Here is a 26,602-nt window from a genome sequence, read left to right as displayed (position 1 = left end):
AGCTGAATGTGTCAGAATTGAAAAAATAATGAATTTTAAAAATAGAATGCACACTTTCACGCCTTTTAAAAGTAATTACCCTGAAAGAGAAAATTCGACAAGTTCATGCCATATTCAGACATGATGACAATTTTCTAATGAGAACAAGCTCCAAATAATTGCCTTAACAGAGTAAGTATATTTTCTTTGGAAAGCTTTAATCTTTAGAGCAACCAAAGACTAGGATCTCAATTTTAAATTGCTTCAGTGAAGTGATTAGTCAAGCCTTCCTGTTTTCTAGCCATCAGCCAACACTCACCTCCTATTTTATTCCAAGGATTTGAAAGAGGCCTTTAAATTATACCAGGAATGGGGAAAACTACGGAAGGTTTGAAACACAAAAGAGGAGCGCCTAAGTCATTATTTTCCACTTAGTGCAACTTACGCATATTCAAAGCAACTCATGCTTTCCTGAATTACAAAGTTCCTAACACACTGAACATCAGACACAAAAGCTGACCACATCCCCTTCAACGCTACACAAGCATCAAACACTTATCTTTGTACTACAAGTAACTTAGCACTCATTTCTATAGCTCATGTAATCAGGTATGCATACATTTTTGTTCTGTTTTGTGCTTTTAGTACTTATTGGACTACGGCAAGCTGATTTTTCTGTGGGATACACACCTTGGGCTGATGAGAAGCAGTGGTATCATAACCTAGTTATCCCTACAGGTCCACCCTGCGGTTTGATTCAGAAGTTCAACTCTCCGAGAGCCTCTCAAGTCCGGGTCCCTGGCAGCAGAGCTACTAAGAGTCTGAACCAAAGTCTCTGATGGCTCTGATCAACCTAGAAGCACACTATTTCCAGGGTGAATTAAGAATCGTACTGAATCCCAAACTTACTCAAATACCAGATGGACCCTATAACTCGCCAATAGGAAGTGACCTCTTATCTTTATTCTACTCAGGACAACAGACAAATGGGAACTGGCCTAAAAATAAATCAAAAGAGAAAGACACTTCTAGATCATTCATTTAGGGACATGAAGATCTTCATCCCACCTGGACCAAGAGTTATTTCACTCACTCAAGGGATATTTATAGAGTCACTCACTGTGCCACATACTGGAAATACAAGAGTATGAAAACAGATGCTCGCTCTTACAGAGTTTACAGTTCGGAGAAAAGACATTAATCAAAACTTCTCTGATGGAAACACAAGTTCAAACTCTGGGGTGTCAGAAAAGACTTCCCTGTGTCAGAGATGGGCAAAACAAGATCTGACCAATGCTGGGCATGGTGGGCATGGCAGAGGCTGAGGCAGGAGGATCACTGGGATTTGGAGGACAACCCAGCTTGCACTACACACAGAGGCCCTGTCTAAAAATAAAACAAAACAAACCTGCGGAGTAACTAAGCACTAGCTAGGAAGAGTTAAAGGAGAGCAGAGAAGAGCCGGCACAGAGCCCGCGTCTGGGAGGAGGGTGCCCCAGGGGAGAGTGGGCAGGGCCCACAGGGGAGAGTCCCGTCTAGCAGCGATGGGAAATCACCGGAGTGGCTCCGAGTGGCACAGAAGAGACCAGGCAGACAGGAAAAGTTCCCATTTTGAAAAGATGAGTGGAAAACAGATGATATCAGCGGAGTGGACCGCAGAGAATCCCAGGGTTATACACTGCACTAGTGAAGCAGGGGGGTGGGAGGAGGATGGCGAGAAAGGGCTGGGCTTGAGCACCACCTACACCACGGTGGCCAGAAGGCCGCGCTGGCCAGAAGGCCGCAGGGGAGTGCTGAGGGTAAAATCAGACATGGGAGATGGGGCAGCGTGAGGGATTCAAGATGACCTGGAGGGCTCTGCTTTGGCAACCGGTTAGACTGTGACGTTAACTTAATGAGAAAAGAGAAGGCTGAAGAGGATCTCGGCTGAACTGACAGACACATTCCTTATTCCACAGACACGCTGAGAATCGTTTTACAACTGACTATCTCTGAGTGGGGCACTGCAGACTGAGGCCAGGGCTTGCACTCGGAGCTACATCCCCGGCCCTTTTATTATTTTGATTTTCTGACGAGCTCTGGCTAAGTCACTATGTTGTCCACTGGGCTCAAACTCATGATCATCTTGCCTCAGCCTCCCAGTGCTGCGATTACAGGTGTGTGCCACCACTGCCTGGCTCTAAATATTCTCTCATATGAGAGAAAAGGTTATCAGAGGACCATAAGCTCTGGATCAAACTCTGGTTCTGCTGTCACCAATGGAACTCTGATTTTAATAACAAACCATTTCTGTGGGCATCACTTTGCTCAGGTTTAATTCACAGACTTGGACTCCATGATCTCCAAAGTTCTTTCCTAAGGTTCTGAGACTCAGAACTTCCAGTTACTGGATAGTACACAGACGAAATAAAAGACATGTGAGTAAGTTTGCAGTAAGTATTGTTAAATTATGGATGCTCATATTTGCCCTGTCTTTCTGATACAAGACCTAGATTTATTCTAGATGGATACAATCACCTTTCTAAATAGTATTAAAAAACTGGGCCAAGGAAGGTCTTTTAGTAGAGAACACTTCAATGATTAATACAAATTGTGGGTCATAAAGATGTTAGGTTTCTGTATATAATTTCCACACATTTTGCTATAGAAAAAATTAGGAATAGGATAATACAACGCAAAATATTGCTTCTCATATGCTAGATCATTAGCTTGCTTTTCACAGCAACTTCTGATCTTCTTTAAAAGTAATTTATTCCTGGTGTGGTGGCACACTCCTGTAATCCCAGCCCTTGGAAGGCTGAGGCAGTAGGATCCTCATGAGTTTAAGGCCAGTATATGCTACATAATAAGTTCAAGGACAGTCTGAACTATATAGCAAGACCCTGTCTCAAAAAACAAAACGAAAGAAAAAAGTAATTTATGTCCCTGCCTATTAGCATAGATAACTTTTCAATTTATTATAAGGTATGTGGCTTATAAAATTTTACCTAGGAAAAAATTACCAAGCTATTAGGGCAGTTTAAGATCAAACACTGTGCTAATAACTTTTTTAAAAGGTGAGAAATTGGTAAGAAATTAATCACATCAGAAACTGACACTTATCAAGCCAGTAAGCCAAGAAAAGTCAGTTTTGAGACACCTCCCCCAACACATGTACAAAGCTTTTAGTACTCAGAATAAAGCCAACTCCTTATCAGAATAGACAGTCCTTAGGATGTCCACCTATGAAAAAGGATCTAATAGTTAAACATTCACTTTATGAATGAGAGCCACTTCAAGGTGATGTTTAAGTGAAAAATCACAAGTAACAAAAAGATGATTAAGCAAATAAGGTATATCCAAACGTAGTATTATGTAGCCTTTAGAATGTTTCCAACAATGAGAAGAATCTATAAAAATAAAAAGTGCTTATTTTATGACATACAATGAAAAAATCAGGATAAAAGGATAAGTACATTAAGAAGAAAAATTACATACACACTAAAAACAAAGAAAATACAATAAGATAGTAATAACTGAAGCTAGGGTTTTGTGTTTCAAAGCTATTTTTATTTTTTTCTTTCTAGTTTTAATAACCTAGCATTATTTCTTATTTTTTAAAACATTAGTCTCAGTCAAGTGTGGTGGCACATGCCTATAATCCCTGCATTTGGGAGGCCAAAGCAGGAGGATTTTGAGTCTGAGGCCAGTCTTGACTATGAAGCAAGACTCTGTCTCTAAATAAATAAATAAATAAATAAATAAATAAATAAATAAATACAATAATTCTCAAATTAGAAATTTTATATATGACCCATATAACAACTAAGCTAGGTAAGTTAACCTTCTTAGAGCTTATGTGTCTACACAACATCAAAATGTTATTTTCCAAACATTTTCTGGTCATTTCCCTAAACCCTTACCAAAACAGAGGTTTCTCACCTATGTTCTTCTCTTTCTTTTCTACTCCCATAACACACACTTAGTAGGACTCAAAGTTTTACTTCACAGAGTATAAAATTATTCTGGATTTAAAAGCAGTATTAGAAGAAAAAAAAAGAAAGCAGTATTAGGCCAGGTGTGGTGGTGCACACCTACACAATCCCAGCACTCGGAAGGCTGAGGCAGGAGGATCGTTGGTAGTTCGAGACCAGCCTGGGCTACAAAGTGAGCTCAAGGCCAGCCTGAACTGCACAGCAAGACCCTATCTCGCTAAAAAAGCAACATTATAGCTTTTGGCCCAGCTGCAGGAGAAACTTTAAGACAAAGAAAAAGTAGCTGTGGAAATTGAAAGTCAAAGTGATAGCTCTTCATCAGGTAGCAGGAGCTTATTTAAAATAAAATGTGTACCTTCCTTACCTAAGTGGACTCAAAGAAACCCTAAGAGGAAATTTATTCATATACCTGAAAATGTTCAAAAAGAACCAAGACCATTGACTTCAGAAACTATTTTTGAAAGATTCAAAAGAAAAAGAAGAAATGTAAAAAGAGGAAATACAAACCAAAACTAACCCCAAGAGGAAGATCAAAAGGAAGGAGAAACACTAGAGGGTCACAAATAGATAAAAAACAAATCAAAGACAAAGGACCTAGGTCCTCAATTTTACAGTCTGAGGATGGAAGGAAACCATTACCGTGGAGGAAAATTTTACATTTTGAGCAAGCTATTGCAAGAGGATTTTTTAACTACACTGAAAAATGAAGTATGAACACCACCTTAAGGACTCACTGAAACAAATGAAGATTAGAAAAAGAAGACCTTGATAGTTGTAGGTACAAACACTTGGTGATGGTGGCTCCATCTCTGCTACTTAAGACTCAGAAGCAGAAGATGAGACAACACATCTTGAACGTGATGGATGTGATATCAAACTGGTCAAGAGTTGTTTCATAGTAAGTTCTGAATCTCCAAACAAGATGAATGTGTATTTACAAGGAGACAACAATAAAGAAGCTGCTTTGTCTATAAGGACAGTGTCTAAGGCCAGAAATACTGGACAGAGGGCAGGAAGATCTGAAAAGGAGATCAACATTTGAATGTCAATGAAGGTGAACAATATACAGAATACTTTCTTTTGGGGGGGGGATAAGAAGAAATGAATAAAGATGATTGATGTGGAGATACCTGTTGATAAGAAAGGTCTTAAACCAAGAACCAAGGAGAAAAATAAAAACCTGAACAAATCTGTAGAAGAAACTATAAAGACACAAAAACATTTCAAATTCTCAAACACTGGGGAAAAGCTGAGATACCGCTTCCTGTATATATAAATCCTGCTGTTCTTTAGCAGTGCTTGTCACTTTCAAGAGCTTATAGGTGTCAATGGACCGCCGAAAGAAAATGTTAGAGAAAGTCACTGGCATCCAACCAGCTTCATCAGATTCTTTAGAACACCCTGTTTTTAACTCCAACTTTATTTAGACAAAAGGAATTTTACTGTCAAATATTTACTAATTTCTCTGTCTGGAATATAGCTCAGCAGCATGAGGCCCTTGGTTTGATCCCCAGCAGCTCAAAAATAACTTCCTAATGTACCTGGAAAACAGTTTCACTATTTTAACTGCGGTTTTCCTTATCGCCTTTGTACAGCTGACGACTGATAAGTATGCACTGCGTTGTACAATGGCATGCGTGTGTTTTTGTCTTAACTTGTGGACTAAAACTTAACAGGTGCAAAAAAAAATCCTCTTTTGTAACCCAGAAAAAAAAAAAGCAACATTATATAAACCTCACATCTAAAAGACCGAAGAATAGTGAAAATGTTTATTGAAAGTGCGTATCACATACCTTATTGTAAGTAATTTTGTTCTATAAAAATGTGAATATTTGAAACATTCAGCAACAACCAAAATGTAATTTGAGTTCACAGTGAAAAGTCAATCTCCAGAAATATGACACATTCAAGTTTAGTTGGCACACACACATTTGCCATACATAACAGAAGCAAAAGCCCGAGATTAGTAGCAGAGGAACGACAGCCCTGAGCTCCTCTTCCCACCATGTGTGGTGCTGGCTGGGCTCCACAGCCACTTCGCTTCCCTCGCTTGGGCCACAGCCACCCCACTTCCAGTCGCAGCTGGTGCTGAGGAACCTGGGCCTTCTGCAGCCCTGGCAAGTTCGCGTTTGCTTTTTGTTTGTTTACCTTTTGCTCTTTTTAAATATAGACTGAAAACACCCACCTAAGAACAGAGAATAAGAGGAAAGTGTGTACCCATTTCTCAGCTTTAAGAAGTACAGTATTTTACTATTCTTGTATCTATTCTCCTTTTTAAGGAAGGGAGTGGGCACAGGAGCAATTAAAAACAAACCTTAGAAATGATCAGATAAACAGTTCAGGCTGAGTAGGTGTGGTGGGCACCATGCCTGTAATCCTAGCAGTCTGGGTGGCTGAGGCAGGAGGATCACAAGTTTGAGACTAACCCAGGCAATATAGCAGCTTTATGAGACAATGCCTCAAAACATTTAAGATAGGACTGGAGATGTAGCTCAGTGTAAATGCCCTGAATCAATCCTTAGTACTGAAAAATAAAATAAAATCAGACTCTGGCTAGCAAACTTTTATGACAGTAAACTTAACAGCTAGCATCTATCAAATTAGCATCAGACTTTTAGAGCGACAAGGAAATACAGGTATCACGTTCCTGCTCTGCAAACTGATGCCTATACCGGCAACACCGGTACCATCCATCCCCCATCGGAAGCCTGCAGACTCTCAGGCTCACCCACCTCTGAACTACCCCACCATGTGCCAGGCTCCTGAGGCGACAGGCGTGCTCACGCAAGGCGGGGAATCTTCACCAGCTGAGAACCCCGAGACTGGAAGAGGTTAAGGTACTCTGCCACCAGTGGTAGAGCCCAGAGCCCCTGTGGGGCCAGGTGTTCTCCTCACATGACACACTGACTTCTGGAAAACCTGACTGTCACAGGATCACTCAGATCTTCATATCCTCCTGGAAACCAGTGCAATTAACAAGGGAATTAATTTCCCACATGATAATTTTAATTCCTATGAGTCTGCCATTTTCTCAAATACTGTATCACATGCTATAGTTAAACCTACAAATTAATTAAGCTCCTTCCTTGAGAAAAAGAACAGACCTTTTCAACAATCGTGACAGCAGGCATGGTGGCACATGCCTATAATCCCAGCACTAGGGAGTCTGAGGCAGAAGGATCGTTGTAAGTTTGAGATCAGCTGCGCTACAATGTAAGCTCAAAGCCAGCCTGAACTGCACAGCAAGACCTTGTCTCAAAAAGACAAAAAGAAACAAAAAACTACAAACAATCGTGACTGCAAGGGACCCGTTTAATTATCCAACGGATAAGCAGTTTTTCAAAGATCGCTCCTATAGTCTCCTTATGCAGACAATATATTATTGGGTACAAGTGAAACCTTGAGCCTTCTAGCACAGAATCAATAAACCCACTACTAACAGGGAACTCACTGTCCAGCTGTGACTTCACTAAGACAGTTCAGAAATGAGAGAAATAATGTCATCTGTTCCCAACAACAAGCATCAAGTCTTCAGGTTATTCTAAAAAAGCCCTGCCTTTTCCTCCTTAATTCTAAGAAATGGAATCATGATTTTTAACAAAAAATTGTGAATAAAAACTAAGACCAAGACTTGTAAAATCAGGCCGGGGATGTAGCTCAGCGGCACAGCACCTGCCTGGCAAACTCGACGTCCTGAGTTTGATCCCCAGTACCAAAAAAAAAAAAAAAAAAAGACTTATAAGATCATTTTAAAGGCAAGTGTTATTCTAATTATGGTATCTGGGTGGGGTCTTTTGTTTTGCTTTTTTGGTGCCAGATGCTAAGGTCTAAATCTCTGAAAACTTGTAGGCCTCCAGAGTTCAACATAAAGATTTTACTAAAATTCCTACCTTCATTCCTAGTCTTTTAGTCTGTGATACCCAGCTATCACAAACTGACTTACAACGCTTATTCTGACCTAGGCAAATAAAAGTATTTTATTCACCCATCTCTGAATCCATTACTCCATGAACAAAATGAGAAAATACCCACAGCGATGGGTAAAGCCCACTTTGTATGCAGTGAGTCAGTTCCGCTTTGTACCCCTCCTACAAAAGATCAGTTTAATTACAGGAGCAGAACCCAAACAACTATCGATCTCAGGACTAATTGTGCATCCATTTTGCAGTAAGAAGTTTATTTTAGTATTTGAAATTCTGTGGTTTTAGCCAGGTGTGGTGGTACATGCCTGTAATCCCAGCACTCAGGAGGGTGAGGCAGGAGGATCGTTGGGAGTTTGAGGCCAGCCTGGGCTACAAAGTGAGCTCAAGGCCAGCCTGAACTGCATAGGGAGACCCTGTCTCAAAAAAAAAAAAAGAAATTCTGTGGTTTTTTTAAGTTAGAAACTTCCTGAACACAACCAGATATTGATCTTTATCAATGAATGCAACTAACATCTTTTCATTCTTTTATGAGGAGAGCAATGAAAAACCCTTTTCAATGCCATTCATTCAGCACCGTTGAAGCATTATCTTTATTGCAAAAAGAAAATACAGCTGCACTGTCAAAGACAGGTTCAGGGCCAGGCATGGTGGCACACACCTGTAATCCCAGCACTTAGGAGGATGAGGCAAGAGGATCGCCCTGAGTTCGAGGCCATCTCTGAGTACATAGTTCAAGGCTAACCTGGACTACATAGGGTCCCCTCCCAAACACACACACACACAACCAAAATCCAAAATTTTCTGAGAACCAACATGATAGTAAAAGTGGAGAATTCCACACTGGACCTCATGTTACAGTGACCTGCCGTGGTCATGTGAAGTTAAAACACAGGTGCACTAACACACTGCATAACGCTACCTTCAGGCTATGTGTTTAACGTATACTTGAAACATAAATGAACTTTATGTCAGGTTTGGGTCCTGTCTCCAAGCTATCTCATTATGTGTATACTCTGAAACATGAAATGCTTCCGGTTCCAAGCATTTTGATAAGCGTTATCAACTTATGTCGGCCAACCAAGCTAACATCTTATTTCAATGGCAAATGTGTTTCAATATATTTGCAACAAAAGTTTTAACCCCAATGAAAAAGAATCAAAAGTAAAGTTTCTATCATCTTAGTATTGACAAGTAATCCTTATTAGAGGATGGAGTAAGGAAAATAATCAGTCTGCAATCTATGCTAGTTGAAACCTTCCTCATGTTAGAGGAAATAAACTGACAGTAAATCTAGCTGCTCTCCACCAGTTATTTTTCCTCAGCAAATCAAATTCAAACACAAGCCCAAGAACTGTGAACACAGGCTGGAAGAAGAAAGGACACTCTTCTACGCTATTCTGTAATCCAGAATCAGCTCCACTAATCTAATGGAAAGCATCAGCAAGGATTTTCCAACAGTTTGACCATGTTCTTTCTATCTTTCATTATGGCTACTTCTTAGTCACATAAAATAGCTAAAACACAAATACTGTGTAATTATATTTAGGCAAGGAGTAAAAATAAGAAAAAGTACGACTGTGCTACTGCACACTAAGGTAACAATAATGTACTACACATTTCAAAAAGACAGAAAAGGTATTTTCACTGTAAAAAAGTGATGAATGTTTGAACTGATCTCAATATTTTATATATATATATATATATACACACACACAAATCACACGGCACTCCATTAATACGTGTAATTTTTTGTTTTTTATCAATTAAAAAATAAATTTGGCTGAGCATGGTAGCACATGCCTGTAGTCCCAGCACCCTGGGAGGCTGAAGCAAGAGGATCACATGTTAAAGTCCAGCCTGGATAAGTTAGCAAGACCCTGTCTCAAAACTGTGGAAAAAAAAAGGGCTGGGTGTACTTACTGTCAAGAGTATGATTCAATCTACAGCACTGGAAAAAATAGGTTTCATTTAAATTTTTAAATTTTATTTATTTAGCAATATATATTTAAAGTTTCAAGAATGAAGAACTTCAACATACTAAGGAAAGGAATAAACTCAGGACATTAATCCATCAAGGGAAGGGTCAGTTGTGTGTTCACTCCCACCTTAAGTTTATTGCTACATTAAAAATTTTAATGTAAGTGAGGGGAAATGGGGAAAAAAAGAATGCTCTGAGTGCCGCTGCCAGCTGTCTTTATGAGTAGTTCTATTCTCCATGCCTTTAAAAATGCTCAGCAAGGCTGAGGGTGTGGCTCCGCCTCAGAGCACTTGCCTAGCATGCATGCGTGAGTCCCTAGGCTCAATTTCCAGCTCCACAAACAAAAGTAAGATTAGTAACTTTCCCCTACAATGTGTTGCAGTTAGAATGTGCTTACTGATAGTCTTAGTAGTACAGACCCACGAACTACTATACCGTTGGGGCTTCCCCTCTTCGCTACCTACACTCTCTCCCTTGGTGGTCTTAACCTGACTCAAGATTTAAATCTGTGCATACTTTATAATTCCAGCTCAGTCTGGTAACTTCAGGCTCCTATAACTAACTGCCTCCCTCAACAGGATATTTAACAGGCATCTCAAATTAAGGATATCCTTAATCTGTGATACCCTTCCTCCAGACCACTGAGTCCACACTCTTTCCCACGTCCGTTGACGGCAACTCCATTTTCCAACCTGGTCAAGTCCAAACCTTTAGAGTTGTCCTTAACTCTTCCCTTCCTCTTACACCCCTCTACTTGGAAATTAAACCCCACCGTTGCGGTTTTCCAAGTATATCCAGAAATGACTGCACTGCACCACCTGCATTGCACTCACACGGCCAAGGCCACCACTGAGTGCCCTACCTCAATCACTGCAGCTCTAGCAGAGCACCCTGTACTCCTGTACCCTACCATGTATCTTATAAAACTGCAAGAATCACTCTCCCAAAGCTAAGTCAGAGGTCTCCATTCTGTTCCAACCCTGCAGCAACTCCTCGTCTCTCTCAGAGTAAAAACCAAAGTCCTTCCCTTCCTAATTTGGGTTCTTATGACCCTTCTGACCTTTCCTTCTACTGTTTCTTCCTCCTGCTCACTTCTGCAGGCTCCTCAGGGCTCGAACTCACCCTGAGGACTTCAGAGGAAGTTGTCTAAGCCCCTTACTGCTTTAGTCTTTTTGTGCAAAGACCACCTCTCAGTGACAACTACCAGGGTTGTCCTATTGAATATTACAATCAGTCCCTTCATGGGAAAGACAGTGAGACAGACAGACATAGAGAGAGACACAGAGACAGAGACAGAGCAAGCTCCCTGCCTGTAAGAACTCCTCCCCAGCAGAGGCTGCAGGAGAAAGCACTAGAATCTGAGGAAATACTCTCATGAGAAAACAGAATGAGAGAATAGCTGTAACTTTTCTCAAGATACCAGTTACATTCAGGGACTTGAAAAGAGAACTCTACATTGTAGGCAATGAAAAAAGAGTTCAGCTATCAAACAGGAGGCCCTGAGTCACAGATGCACAGCTGTTACACACGAAAGACACTCAAGGGGGGAAAACCCACAATTTAAAGTGCAGCAAAGCACGTTCTTGCACACGTGTGGCAGAGAGACAGTAAGTGCTATATACCACCTCTGGAGGACACAGAAAAATTAATAATTTCTGCTCCACGTGCCTGTAACAATTTGTCTCTAAACAAAGGGGCTGACTTAAGACTTCGTGCTTAGCTTTAAAAACAAACAAAACACATCATTTTGAAATCTAAACTAACCAGCATCTAGCCACCTGAATTTAGTTTCAGTTTTCAAAAAGGACACACAAAAAGCTCCAATTTGTTTAGCATAATAAAGTGACAAAGAGAAACCCTGCCATTTCTAGAAGAAAGGAAAAACCAACCATTTATTCAAACGTGTACGAGCATCTACTTGTCAGGTCTGTGACAGGAGCCAGCACGGCCTCAAGAGTGTTATAACTGAAGTGGTCATGAACTTCACATATTGTTCACACCACAAAATTCCTCCCTGGTGAGCCAGGTGTAGGGGCACATGCCGGGAAGCTGGGGCAGGAGGATCATGAGTTTGAGGCCAGCCTGGGCAACTGAAATGGCTTAGCCAGGCCCTGCCTCAAAACTGACATTTTGAAAAAGGCCCTGGGTTATATATCTCCAGCAGCACCCCCTCCAAAAACGTGTTGTAACTACAGTCAAAATGAGATGCAAATATCAAGCACATGAGCATTTTTTCTTTTTAATGTACTTATCAATTAAACTGACAATGGTTGCACATTCTGGAGCTGGAACTCTCTTAGGGTTAGGGTTAGTGGCGTCATTCAACAATGTGCAGTGAGCGTCTAACCATGAACGACAGGTTACTTTTACTGAGTTTTCCTATGTTCTTGAGACACTGTACATTATCTCATCATCAACCCAGTAACTTTCTGAATTAAATATATACCAGTTTTTTGTTTTTTCGTTTTTTGTTTTGGTACCGGGGGTCAAACTCAGGACTTTGCACTTGCCAGGCAGGTGCTTATGCCGCTGAACTATATCCCTGGACCCATCCCAGTTTTGAAGATGACAAAAACTTCAAAAGTTTAGGGCACATCCAGACACAGCAGCACAAGCCTAAAATGCCAGATACTCTAGAGGCCAAGGAAGGGGGACAGAGAGTTCAAGGCCAGCCTGGGCAGTAGCATGAGACCCTGCCCCCGCGCCCCGCCAAAAAATGTTTAGAACACAAAACTAGCAAATGGCAGAGCCAGGATTTGATCTCAAGTACTATAATCTCCATGGAAAATACAAATGTTAATAAGCTAAATTGTTTCCTTTATGTAGCTCCAAGTTTAAGAAGGAAAAAAAATTAAATTAATACATGCAGTGTGCTGGGAACTTAGCTCAGTGGTTGAAGCACTTACTTAGCATGCTCAAGGCTCTGGGTTCAATTCCCAGCACTGTAACACACTAATTAACCAGAGAGCTCATTATGTCATTGACAACAAAAGTAAGATCTGGCCAACCCTGCGCCCTATCATCCAGCAGTCCACCTGACAAATGCAAATAGTACATCACCCACAGGCAAAAAGTCAGCATTTATATACACTACACAACCACAATTTTATACTACAAAATTAACCCCTGAAGGACAAATTTAATTTTAAATAAATAAATGACTGGTAGTTGTATATGATCTGTGTCATCAGAGCAGTTTTACAAGAAAAATAAAATGAATGAAAATAACAGCTAATGAAAGCAACTAATGACTGATTTTCAGCTTCTTCCTTTCGGCTATAAAGAATTTGTTCTGTAATAACTTTGATTTAATTATATCAGTGACAACAACTCTAATTCTGTCCAACTCATTTCTAACACATGAGAACAAAATCAAGTGACTTGTAATACAGTACAAAACGAACTGAACTATGTACATCTTAAGTACCATATTTATCTATAAACAGTTTTTGTTGTTTTATAAATTCTAGATACTTGTTACATAGACCTGCAGGGCATCCTTCGGCCACGAAGTGAAACTTCTTGCACAATGGCTGCGCCAAGCTTCAAAAGCCACGTGGACAGCATACAGGACCTCCAAACCCTTTGTTTAAAAGGAAGCAAGTGGCTCTGGACTGTCACAGTCTACTGGGTTTCTGAGAAGCACTGACCCCAATAAAAAGCCACACTATTTCTTCCTCTCTCAAGGCCAGAGAAGACAAAGGAGCCAAAGGTAAAAGATTACATGCGAGCCCTTGTTGTGTAATTTGTGACCCAGACCTAACGCTACTTCAAAATATCAACCTACAAAACTGAAAAGGCTGGCCCTACTCTCTTGAAAAATCTTAATTTGTCATTTAACTGTGAATTCAACCTGCTAACTCCTTTGGCGGAGGAGGCAACATCTGAAGATTTCCTTCCCAGGGAAAGCGGGGAGCTAATGTAAGAAAAATCTTATTTAACTTTTTGTTTTGTTTTGTTTTTGTTCATTTGTTTTTCTTCTGGTACCAGGAATCAAACTCAAGACCTTGCGCTTGCCAGGCAGGCGCTGTGCTGCTGAGCTAAATCCCCAGCCCCATTTAACTTTGAAGACAAAGTGGCAGCTTTTTAAAACAGCAGTTGGGTAACCAGGTGAATCTCAAGTTACTGCAGTATTCAATACAAAAAGTAATCTTGGGCCAGGGATATAGCTCAGCGGTACAAGCGCCTGCCTGGCAAGTGCAAGGTCCCGAGTTCAATTCGCGGTATGAAAAAAAAAAAAAAGTAATCTTGTGGGGTTTGAAGAGTTCATAAGACAAATTTTCAGTTTTTTGGAATGCTACATAATAAACCTTTTATCAATTTCCTGAAACAAGAGAACTTTAAAAAATGAAGGATTACTTATGGTCTTCACCTATAGTTTAAATGCTTTTAAGACGTTTCTAAGAGCCAGGCTTGGTGATGCACACTTGTAATCCCAACACCAGGAAGTCTGAGACAGGAGGAAAAAGATCTTTTAGAAATTAATATGAAACGTAAGTATTGTTTGTTAATACAAATTTTAAGTTCGCTTTTAATTATATGTTCTCTATTTTTTTTTTTTTTTTTTTTTTTTTTGAGACAGGGTCTCGCTATGCGGTTCAGGCTGGCCTTGAGCTCATTTATGTAGCCCAGGCTGGCCTTGAACTCACAACGATCCTTCTGCCTCAGCCTCCCAAATGCTGGGATTACAGGCGTGCACCACCACGCCTGGCTTATTATCTATTCTCTAAACAAAAATAAAGTTTCTTCAATGAAAATGAAGGGCACTATTTAATAATTTCATCACTTTAATCATGAACAGATTCGTAATTCAGAGATATTTAAAGTGTATGACTATATATCTTAAAACATAATAAACTGGTGATTACTTCAGTCATTATCTGTTTTCAAAAGGTAGGCTAATTTGCTCCACAGTTCATTTTGCAAGAGAATGTGCACGTCCACAAACTTTTTCTTGAGTGTCCGTTCTACTGAGTATAACCTCACCAACATGGAAACAAAGAAGAGGAACTCCCATGGCTCCACACCGACCACACAAAGATGCGACTCTGAGGATCCGATGGTAACAAGGCAAGGTCTGTTGGAGCCCATGAATATTTCACAAGAATAATGAATGCATATGCCAGATGGGTTCGCTTGCTGCTGCCTAACATTTCTGACCAAAGCCAAATGCTTCCTTACATAATTCATCAAGCACTTTTCAGTTCCCTTCCAGAATGACCACCCTTCTATTTTCATTCTTGTTTTTCCTTTTCCTTTTCTTTTCTTAAAGAGCAACGCCACCAGCACTCCTCATTTAAGTAGGACCATTACAACAGAAAAGAACACCTGTGCGCCCCGCACAGCTGAGTCTGACCCATGAAATCCAGGTGTTACCACTGAAACACAAACGGACAAATGAAGAGCTATGAAACCCTAATGATTCTGTTTCGACACAGGAGTTTAAAATAAAAAGTAATTGCCAGGGATTGCCAATAATACAAATACAAAGCAACTGTGTAGTAATCTGAGTAAAAGTACACCTTTCCCAGAGCACATTGGCCCCATCCACCCCTCCAGCCTTCTTCCAGTATTCCACTCATACCCCAGTATAAAAGCACCTGAGCTGCCACAAAGGCTCACGTGCTCTTAACAATAACGAGTAACATCTGAGCATTTATTACATGCCAGCACCGTTAGGTACAAACATTTGACAAGCATTTAACGCTAACTCCAAGAGGAGGCAGGGTACTATTATTAGGTAAAAAGAATTTAGAAATTCTTCAAGGAAGTCTGACTTCAGAGCAGACACAGACTGCCACAGGGCAATTCTAAAGACAGTAAGTAGATCCGTATTATTTCTTTCTAATACAGACTGCCTCAAAATCCTGCACACTTCTATAGAATTGCTATATTCTTATTTACAGCAATTGCTGAAGATTACAAAGTCCTAAATGAGGCTTCAATTGCTGAAGATTACAAAGTCCTTAAAGGCTTCAACGTCACCAAAATCAGTATGGTGGCCAGCAACCAGTGATCCCCAAAGACTGCTGCTTCCTGGTACTGGGGAGTCTTTGCTCACAATGCAGCAGTGCTGGTCTCAGTGGCAACAGTGTAAGACAGAAGTAATGGTTGGTAGTTACTTCTGAGGTGAAGCTGTACCAGCTTTGGCTTCTGTTAGAGGGATCTCGCACATCACTCGCTCCGGCAGAAGCCAGTAGCTATGTTACGAGGACACACAGGCAGCCCATGAAGAGACTGGAGCAGTAGGAAGACACCTGCCAACAACCACCACACAAGGAAAACTGGAGCAGATTCTATAGCCACAGCCAGCTCTAGGGATGACACCATCCCTGCAAAAGCCGGACCACAACCTCCTGAGAGACTCTGCATGAAAGCCACTGCACCACGCTGTGCGTGACCCTCAGACACTGTGAGCTAATGCTTGCTTCTTGTGTGGTTTGGCACTCAGGATTGACCTTGGGACCTCACACATACTAGCACATACTCTACCAAAGAACATCCCCAGTTCATGATTGTTTTAAGTGTTAAATTTTGGAGTGATTTGTTCTGAACAACAGTTAACTAATAATGTAGCCCTCATGACAAGCTTATGACTAAAGTGTTAGAAAGTGCATCCCAGCCCGGTATGGTGGGCACGCCTGTAATCCTGGCACTCAGGAAGCTGAGGCAGGAGGTTGATGAGTTCAAGGCCAGCTTGATGCTACATAACAAGACATTATCTCAAAAGATGAAAAGGAAAGAAAGAGCATTCTAAGATTTCTATATTAAAAGCTACAATAAAAATATCACATGGATTCTCTAGTATGAGAAACCCAAAACATAAGTAATTCAAAGAGCAAAATAAAAAGAGAGATGGAAGGAAACAGGGAGGCAGACTCTGGAGACTGGAAGGGGGTTGGGGGAAGGAGGGAGAGGGCAGAGAAGTAAAAACTATCAAGATTCTGTATACTGTTATCTACCCATTCCCTAGGACGGATGTACTATATATTGCAAACACACATTAATACAACATAAATATATAAACGCTGGAATCAGATGGACTCTTTCAGGAACTAGTCATTCCTCAAAATCTACACACATCAACATAACTTTAGAAATGCTGGGCTGGGGATGTAGCTCAGCGAGAGAGCACTTGCCTTGCACACAAAAGGCCCTGGTTCAATCCCCAGCCCACAGAACAAACAAAACAAACTTTAGAAATGTTAAAGGCATATGTAAGATTTACGTCTTGACTTAATTACTGCATTTGGTTAATGAGACTAAGACATATCATCTTATTCCATACATAAAGTATTTGTAACTGGGATCTGATGATTAAATAAAAAATAAAAGCTTCATTTTCAACAGTGTACACAAAAAGAGCCCTTATCTTTACACAAACATTCTAAAATACCATGGATGAAGTGACAGAAAGTCAAAGCTCTATTCTAAAACAATTCCGCAGTGGTAGGGAGGAGCGAGAAGGGAGAGGATGAAGATGCAGTACTATCGGCGATGAGTTAAAAACTGGTTGACGGCCATATAGAGATTCACCACACCATTCTACTTTCATGTACATTTGAAAATTTTCATTATAAAGAGTTAAAAACAGACAAAACAAAACACTTCCCCTTGGATATTTTCTATTCTACCACCATAATCTATCAAAATTTCTATAAGCCACATACACTACCACACACCTGTAATTCCAACTTTGGGAGGATGAGGCAGGAAGACTGCAGAATGGACCCCAGGCTGGACAATCTAGTGACTCAGACAGACCCTATCTCAAAACAGATGTGACTCAATGTGAAGTCCCTGGGTTCAATCCCCAGCACCACTAACAAAACAAAAAACAAAACAAGGCATCGAGTTGATTAAACCAAAACACATGTTCTGCACCTTTTATAGAAAATAAAGATTTTTAAGTGAAACTTTTATTACTATAACATGTGAGTTATACTTGTAGATGATTTAAACTATTAAAAAAAGATTGTATTTATCAAGTCTTTTTACACTTAACACTGTTAACATCTATTAACCAACTTAACCATCGTATTTATGTAGGTGCTATTGGTCAATTAGCAAACAATGGAGACAATCCATTCCTAAAAGAGATGGACAACCAATAAAATCTGTAATTCTCACGAGTAAAAGGGCCCAAAGTGGTTCTTGTTTTCACTTAGAAAGTGATCTGGATGAACATGTAACACATACATTATTGTTCCTTTGAAGTATAAACACCCTTTTCACCAGGTTAAAGAGGTAGCACTCAGGAGGCTGAGGGAGGAAGTCATGAGGGCAGGTTGGACTCACTGTGCTTTCAAAGTCAACCTGAGCAAATAGTGAGACCCTATCTCAGTGAAGCAAAATGCATCCTGGGCTCTCCTACACATAAGAATGGTGAAGCCTATGGAGACCACTCCTCAGGGAAAAGGGCTTGGTACTAGGTTCAGACCCAGAAGATCTTTGTCCTAGTCTACACTTCTACTAGCAAACTCAGGCAGTCAGCTTAACATCTCTGACTGTAACTGCCAACTGAAAGCAAGGAAATGTACTTGGCTATAAACAATAAATAGTATCAGTTAAGTGCTATCTTCATCATTGTTACTAACTCAAGTAAGATTCTTAAAAAGCAATAACATTGGTAAAAGAACTATATCAAAGTTCAAAGCTAGGAATATACTCCAAGAAACAGCATAATAAACAGAAATGCCTCTGGAAGCATGAACAAGAATGTGATAACTAAGCCGTCTGAAGGACAAAATTAAGTGGCAGGGAGAGGAATGACATCCATGTTGTTTCTTGAAGTGTATTTCCTAACATAATTTTTTGTATCTCCAAGAATGATAACACATGGACATATTACACATGAACATTAAAAAAAAAAAATAAAATTAGCAGTTAGTAGAAAAGATCACACTCCCAGGGGCTGTTTGTGAATGACGAAAGGACAGTTCCAGGAACATCTTAAATCTCATCAAAGTTCTCGCAGTTAATCCGATCAATTATGGGGATGATGAGAAGGTGGCTAATGTTTATTAAGCAATTACATCCTATTAAATTCCATAGTAGGTTTTACACCTGAATTACCAAGCAATCGCAGGTATTACCACATCAGGTTCTTTTTTGTTGAGACAATCTGACTATGTAGTTTAGGCTGGTCTTGAACTCACTGTGATCCTCCTGCCTCAGGTGCCGGAGCGCCTGGATTTCTGGTGTGCACCACCACACTTGGCCAGATTCTTCCATGCAGCTAATCAGTATACACTCTTCCAGAATAGTTCCAGAACATTCTAGGGGGAAATGGCTAGAACCCAGTGCAAACTTGTGAACTGGTTATAGACAGGAGTACACTATACAAACTCCAAAATGTTACAGAACATATGGTTCACTGACTTACAGTTCCCGAATAAAGCAGATGCACGTAAAAAGCCTGCCACACATACCATACACTTTAACCATAAGCTGACACTTTGTTAAAAAAAAAAGATAAACTATTTACTAATTAATGCTTAACACATTTTCCTAATTCAAAAACAAATCTCAATCAAAGCTATATTAAGATTTCATCTCACCCCAGTCAGAATGGCGACCACCAAGAATACAAAATAGTAAAAACTGGTGAGGATGGGGGTGTGGGGAAGGAACACTTTTACCCTGCTGGTGGGAACACAAATGAGCGCAGCCACTATGAATCAGTACAGCAGGTCCTCAAAAGGGCAACTCCTGACACACTACATCCCAGGAATGAAGCCGGCATGCTGTAGGGACCCTGCACACGCCTGTCCACTGTGGCCCCATCTACAACAGCCGAGACACGGAACCGGGCTGGGGTCCAGTGCAGATGAATGGAAAAGCAAGGTGACACGGAGACACACGCAGTATGACCCACCTGTAACGTTTGTCATCTGCAGGAAAATGGCTGGATCTGAAGATCATCACGTTGACAAAATAAGCCAGGCTCAGAAAGACAAATATTACATGTTCTCCCTAAGGCGTGGTGTCTTCAAAAGATGGCAAGAAAGTAAAAGAGAGACTCAGAGATAAGAAAAGGGGAGAAGGGAGCAGTGAGGGGGTGAATAAAGAGATGAGTATGATCAAAATACACTGTGCACGCTGAACCCCCCAAAAACATGTGAAACAAGGGGAGAAGGTGGGGCAAGGAGGGGGATGGGAAGGATGTTTAAAGCAGGTTATGTGTGTGTGTATGAGTCTGCCAAAAATGAAACCCGTTAATCTGTATAACCAATATGCACTAATAAAAAATGTGGAAAAATAATTTTTTAAAAAAGGAATGCTCAAAAAAAAAAGTAAATAAAAAAGGAATGCTCAGCTTGCATACCACAGTTTCAAAATTTTTCTTAATTATGGTATTTTTATATTTCTTTAAAAGCATAGATTTAGCCAGGTATAGTGGCACGTGCCTGTAATCCCAGCACACAGAACCACTGCCGTGAGTTCAAGACCAGCCTGAACTACATAGTGAGACCCTGTCTCAAGAAAGAAAAAAAACACAGACTTAAACTACTATCACACATGGGCAGCGGAGATGAATACACACTTCTCAGACAAGGAGATACAAATGGCAAATAAATATATGAGAAAATGTTCAACATCATTAGTCATTCGAGAAATGCAACTTTATACTATACTGAGATTCCACCTTACCCCAGTAAGAATGGCTAGCATTAAGAAATCAAACAATAACAAATGCTGGCGAGGCTGTGGAGAAATAGGAACCCTTCTCCACTGCTGGTGGGAATGCAGACTGGTGAAACCACTGTGGAAATCAGTTTGGAGATTCCTCTGAAAACTAGGCCTAGAGGTCCCATTCAACCCAGCTATCCCCCTGCTGGGTATTTTCCCAGAAGATCTAAAAACATCATATCACAGTGATGTATGTGCACCCATGTTCATAGCAGCACAATTTGTAATTGCTAAAATGTGGAAGCAACCCGAATGTCCATCCACGGAGGATTGGATAAGAAAATTGTGGTACTTTTATATAATGGAATATTACTCAGCTGTAAAGAAAGATAAACTCGAGGCTTTTATAGGCAAATGGTCACAACTAGAGACCATACTCATAAGTGAAATAAATCAAACATACATGTGCAAGCACCGCATTGTTTCTCTAGTGTAAAGCCTGAAAGAGTTAATTTAATCTAGGAGATATGATAGACATTGAGAATTGATAGGAAAGCACTCATAGGTAAAGGATAACTGGGATATGGGAAAAGAGAAGGGAAAGAAGGAGAAAGTTTGTATATATGTATATGCAGGATAGTTAACACGGGTGTTCTACTGTCCTGTATTTCCTTGCTGAAAGAAACTGTCAGTGAGGCATTGGTTGATTAGCTTTGTATGTCTATATGTGTTTTCATAAGAAACTACATTGAAGATATCAATATGTAATACAATAAGCATTGTTAATTCCCTACCACTCTGTTTGTAACTCTGTAATGTCTGTACTGATCCTATGCTATTCTGTAAAATGTTGTCGGTCTGTTAGTATTTTCCTCCTTTTATTTCTAAAATAAATAAATAAATAAATAAACTACTACTACCATCTTAACAAATGGGGAAGATAACAAGGGCAAGGGAGGAGAGGGAAGAGAAGAGAGAAGAATGCTTGAGTTACATCTATAAATAAGCATAACAGTATGGAAAAAGCATAGTAATTGGGGCCTGAAACCTTCGAGTTCTAGCTCCACCACTTGCTTTGCTGAAACATTAACATAGTTAACCATTCCTATCAAAATAAGGCGTGGAGAAAGTGGGGGTGCACCTCCTGTAATCCCAGCACTCAAGAGGCTGAAGCAGGAGACCATCTCAAATTTGAAGCCAACCTGGGATACCCAGTGAGATCCTATCTCACACAAACATACATACACAAATAAATAAGTGTGGTGAAACAGTTTTAATCCTCCCTGCTAGAAAGGAAAATAAAGTTAAGTTGCTCCACTGCTGTCGTGAACTCAAAACTGACCTCATTCTACGTCACTTGAAACTTCCTTCCTTCCATGTTCCTGGCTTGTACAAATGCACAGCATCGCATCCCTGTTGCCAAGGCCCCAAATCCTAAATCATGTGATGCAGTTCCTTTCCCCTTCAACCCAACACTCAGTAAAGCATAAATTCCATTTATGTCTCTCCTACTTCTTCATCCATCCCATCTTCTTTACTCAGTGCCACTAACCCCTTCCCTCTAATTTGTCTTACAGAATAGCAACTTGTTTTCCCCAACTCAAGCCCCTTTCCAGTTTAATTCCAGCCAACATCTAGATATTCCTAAAATACAGCTTTGAGCATGCCATCCTCCCCGGGTCAAAACATTTCAGGCAGCTGAGCTTAGGGGAGTAAGCCTGTAATCCCAGCAATCTGGGAAGCTGAAGCAGGAGGGTGGCAGGTTCAAGTCCTACCTGGTCAACTTAGTGAAACTGTCTCAAAATTTAAAAAATTTTAAAAGCTTGAGGTATCGCTAAGCACGAAGACCCTGGGTTCAATCCCCAGTCCTGCCCCCATGCACATAAACACAACTTCCAGGGGTTCTTTTCTCTCAGGGAAAAGCCCTGCCCTCTCTGCCGTCTAGCATCCACAGGGTGGGAAGCCTTGGGACTGCCTCCGATCACCCACCACGCTGCCCTGCCACTGTGAAGCAGCTGTGCTGCATCTCCACTCCACACCAATCTCTAAGCCATCAATTCAATTCCATCTTACTTGTCACACTCATCCTAGAGGAAGGATGGCCTGCAATGGTCTAATTACAGCAAAAACCCACACTTTGTTCCATGGCAGGAGTGAGTGGTGGAGAAGAGAGTCAATTCTCCTCTAGGGAAGACACCACCCTGAAGAGGTAGTCAACACACAGGCAGGAGGGGTACAGCCAAAAGTGTACACTGAAATGGAACTCGAACCCTGTTCGAACTACACCTGATACACACACCGCCTCCCCAAAATGCTTTCAATTATACCCAACAGCCAAATTCCTATTGCCTGGATCCTCTTTGACCTATTCATCACTAGCTTTTTTTTTTTTTTTTTTTTTTGGTCTTTTTGAGACAGGGTCTCACTGTGCCGTTCATTCTGGCCTTGAGCTCACTTTGTAGCCCAGGCTGGTCTCAAACTCACAACGATCCTCCTGCCTCAGCCTCCCTAGTGTTGGGATTACAGGCGTGCGCCACCACGCCCAGCTGTACCACTACCATTCTAACAGAACACTCTTTCCAAATCACCTACCATTCTGTGAAATGATTAAGGCTGGCAGTCTACATTCCTCTTTCAAGAATGTAACACACACATCCGGCTCTGGAAGGAAACAGTACCAGAGTTCTAGGTCTAGCTAGACCCCTCTTCTCCCCAGAGTGTCTTCTCTACATTCTATAGTGACTGTCACATACTCCAAAAGTTTTTTAAAGAATTGATGCTAGATACAGTACTTAGGAACAACTAAACAACATAATTCAACTCATCCTAAAAAATAACTAAAAACAAAACAAAAGAAAGATATGCAAATATCTCTTCAGACACAAACTAAACCATGGTTCTTTCTTTTTTTAATATTTCTTAATTTTTTTTCCTTTTTAGTTTTTATTTACTCAAAAATTTTGAAAGCACTATCATTACTAAAAAAAATCATACTCATTTCCAGTAAATTGATAGTTTAAAGGAATATGAAAGGCACTTACCTGTCCTTGCATAAGTTTTTCCAATTACTACGACAAACATCTCATCTCTGGCATCCTCAGGTCTTTCTGTTTGTTTTACACATTTGAAACTCATGGTAAGTGTAATTTAGAAGGAAGTCATCCACAGGTCACAAGTCTGAACTTCCTTACAGCAACACAGTGTGGAAATTTTAAAAGCACAAGAGCCAAATCACAGCAAGACAATCAAAAGATTGTGCCTGCCCTTTCCTATGAAAAGGAAAACTGCAAGCCTTCTCTGCATCCTAATGCTGGTACAGCACTGACACCAAATGTTTACACAGCCCTCACCACGGCGCGGGGTCAGGGAAGGGGCAAGGGTCAGATCTATTGCGGCTCCTCAAGGCAGCCTCCCTAAAATGTTACCCTCTCCCAGGAGCCCACAGGGAGACAAACCCTCCCACCAGAGGCTCCCTATGCCACCAAAACCTACTCCCACGCTGCTAAATCACATTCGCAGCAAGCTGGAGATCACGACTGCGTTGCTGAGGTGCCCCTTCCACGTCGGCCTCTCCCTGTGTTCCCCCATTTCACTGTCACTAGTGTTTTCCCTTTTATGCTACAGAAAAAAAAGTAGATTATTTTACTGTTAAGCTCCTGAGAGTCAAAGCTTCTTTTTCCCACTTCAAATACTGACAGTATAGAAGATTTTGATTAAAGAAGAAAATGTACTACAGGCACTAAGGATTTAATCTCTTTCAAACTTACCAACTATTTACTGAGGTCTTAGAGAGGTCAGATACTAAATTAGTGGCAATGATTATATATAAAAAAAGTTCTCACTAGGCTTCTCAAATTGGTGTTCAGCTCACTTAATCATAGCAAGGCGGTTAACCAGAAATCAGAACTTCTAGTCGTGTTCTATATTCTTATTTTATTCCCCTGTGGAATAACAGGTGGTTGTTATTCTCCTTAATGCTATCTTGTATCCCTCAATTTTAAAACAGCATCTATCAGTTTTACAATTTAAAAGCCATGATTTTAAAAAAAATACCTTATTGCCTTTATTATTTCCAACCAAATATTTCATCCTAACTCTCGGTGGAATACTCAGACTAGCAAGAAAGTGCCATGTAAAGCAAAGTCCAAAGCTTCATTACTGTTTATTAAATCTCTTAATCCTCTTTGATACTGGGGGTTGACCCCAGGGCCTCTGCATTGAGCTATCTCCTTACCCCTTTTTTATTCTGAGATAAGGCATCTCACGAAGTCACTAAGATGCCCAAGCAGGATTTGAATACATGATCCTCCTGCCTCAGCCTCCCAGAGTGCTGGGATTATAGGCATGCACCACCAAGATTATTATAAATAATAATATTAAAAGTCTGGTATATAATACAGACATTCTTCAAAAATTCCTATTAAGATGTCTGAAACAGAGCAAATGTTTGATTCTCAGATAAACCTGAAGATAAAATGCAAAACAATAATAAAACACAGGCAAAATCCCCAAATCCTTTTCTTTCTTCTTAACTAATTTTACTCTTTGCCAAAAACTCACACATGGCTACTAATAAGCAGCAAAACTAAATGAGTTTATTTCCTTTTCTCTGTTCCTGTTTCTCTTCTTACTCTATTTTAGAGGTACCTGATAAGGAATCTGAAGTGTCAGCTTGCTTATTATATGCAAGTTAAAAGCACTGACTCTGACAATAGTCAATCTGCTGCTCCTGTGTGATACCTTTTGAATCCAGCTTTTAACTTCTTAGACCTAAGGAGACAAAAATGGGGAATAAACAGTGGAGTCTCTCCTGAGTTCCCTAACCCTGGAAATCTGTAATTTTCAGCCTCTCCCAAATAACAATTTTCATTTTTGAAATTTCTTAAGAATATTTTACCTCAAAGGAGAGAAAAAAAAGCCATATTTAGTCATGTACACAAAAAACAAGTTAAAATTACTATTAGAAAATATAATTAAATAGATACTTTAGGCAGGAGAGTATTAAGGAAGGAAACAACCTTTTAAAGAAAAAGTATGCACAAAACTTATGCCCACAATGAAATCTGAACAATTCTAAAACTATCTATCAAGGAAACTTAATGCTTTATGTTATTGTCTGAGGAAACCTGAGCGGAAGGGAAAAAAGCTCAAAGGCCCATAATCTCATCACAAAGCAGAGAGGTCAAAGGGCAAAGGTCAGAGAACAGGACACAGGGTTCAAAACAGTTCCCACACTTGAAAGAAGAGGGTCTCATTATTTCAGAGACATCTAAATGCATTCGATTGCATTTACTAAAATAATGCAACCATTTACACTTTTCTTTAAGTCTCGAGGCAGACTGGAATACTATATTACCAAAGAATTTATTTTTAAGAGCAAGGCTTTTGAAAATTGACTTTCTCCTGTGTCTTAACACCAGTCTGAGCTCTGACACACACCAGTATTTCAGCTGCCTCTCAAAGACTGACTGAGATAAAAGCCATCACCTGATCTCTTCAGAAGAATTCCGGAACGCACAGAAATAAACACTTCTTCTGCATGTAAGTCAAGACACATTCCATGTCACTATCTCTGCTCTCTAAGGATTCAACAAGGTATGTCTATTTCCTAGTCTTAAACTCACACTTGGGAAAGCTGTACTTCTACTCCCGCTTACAGGAGATTTCCTTCCAGGAAAGAGTGAATGTAATTTTGTTCAGCTTTTCTAAGTAGGCTCACCATCTGTGCAGGAGACTAGCATGATCCATGACTTCCTCAACGAGCAGTTAAATCTGTCAGAATTGTGGTCTGGGGGATTTATCTATGTATCTCTGTAGCACCCGTCTTCTAGCCCTAAGTTCTGTGCTCCAGGAAAAGAGCACAGTGGAATACAGATGTAGTTTTTGTTTTCTTCCAACTTCAGCCCAGACACTCCCATTAGCTATTTCCCCACTGGCCCCTTCCACCAGGAATGAGATGGTCTACAAGCGGTTCACAGTAAATGAGGTGTATCCATCTTTTCAGTATGAGGAAGATTTTACATTCTGGCACACATAGCTTTTGTGTATTTAATTAAAATCAGATTGTCGCTATGGCTGCTAATGAAAAAATAAGCAGACAGGAGTGCCAGACAGGA

General features: G+C 40.3%; 1 protein-coding gene and 1 pseudogene across 1 annotated transcript in view; one reads left to right on the top strand and one right to left on the bottom strand.

Moving 5' to 3' along the window:
- Positions 1-26,602, bottom strand: part of Dennd5b (DENN/MADD domain containing 5B) — a 160,427-nt gene that overhangs the window by 119,025 nt on the left and 14,800 nt on the right. The gene's annotated exons all lie outside the window — the stretch shown is intronic.
- On the top strand, positions 1,524-5,150 carry LOC102024142 (annotated as a pseudogene).

The sequence above is a fragment of the Chinchilla lanigera genome, unplaced genomic scaffold (assembly GCF_000276665.1).
Source record: "Chinchilla lanigera isolate Chin_1 unplaced genomic scaffold, ChiLan1.0 scaffold00104, whole genome shotgun sequence".
NCBI classification, from domain to species: domain Eukaryota; kingdom Metazoa; phylum Chordata; class Mammalia; order Rodentia; family Chinchillidae; genus Chinchilla; species Chinchilla lanigera.
Note: the sequence above shows the minus strand (reverse complement) of the source record. Positions and strands in the feature narration are given on the sequence as shown.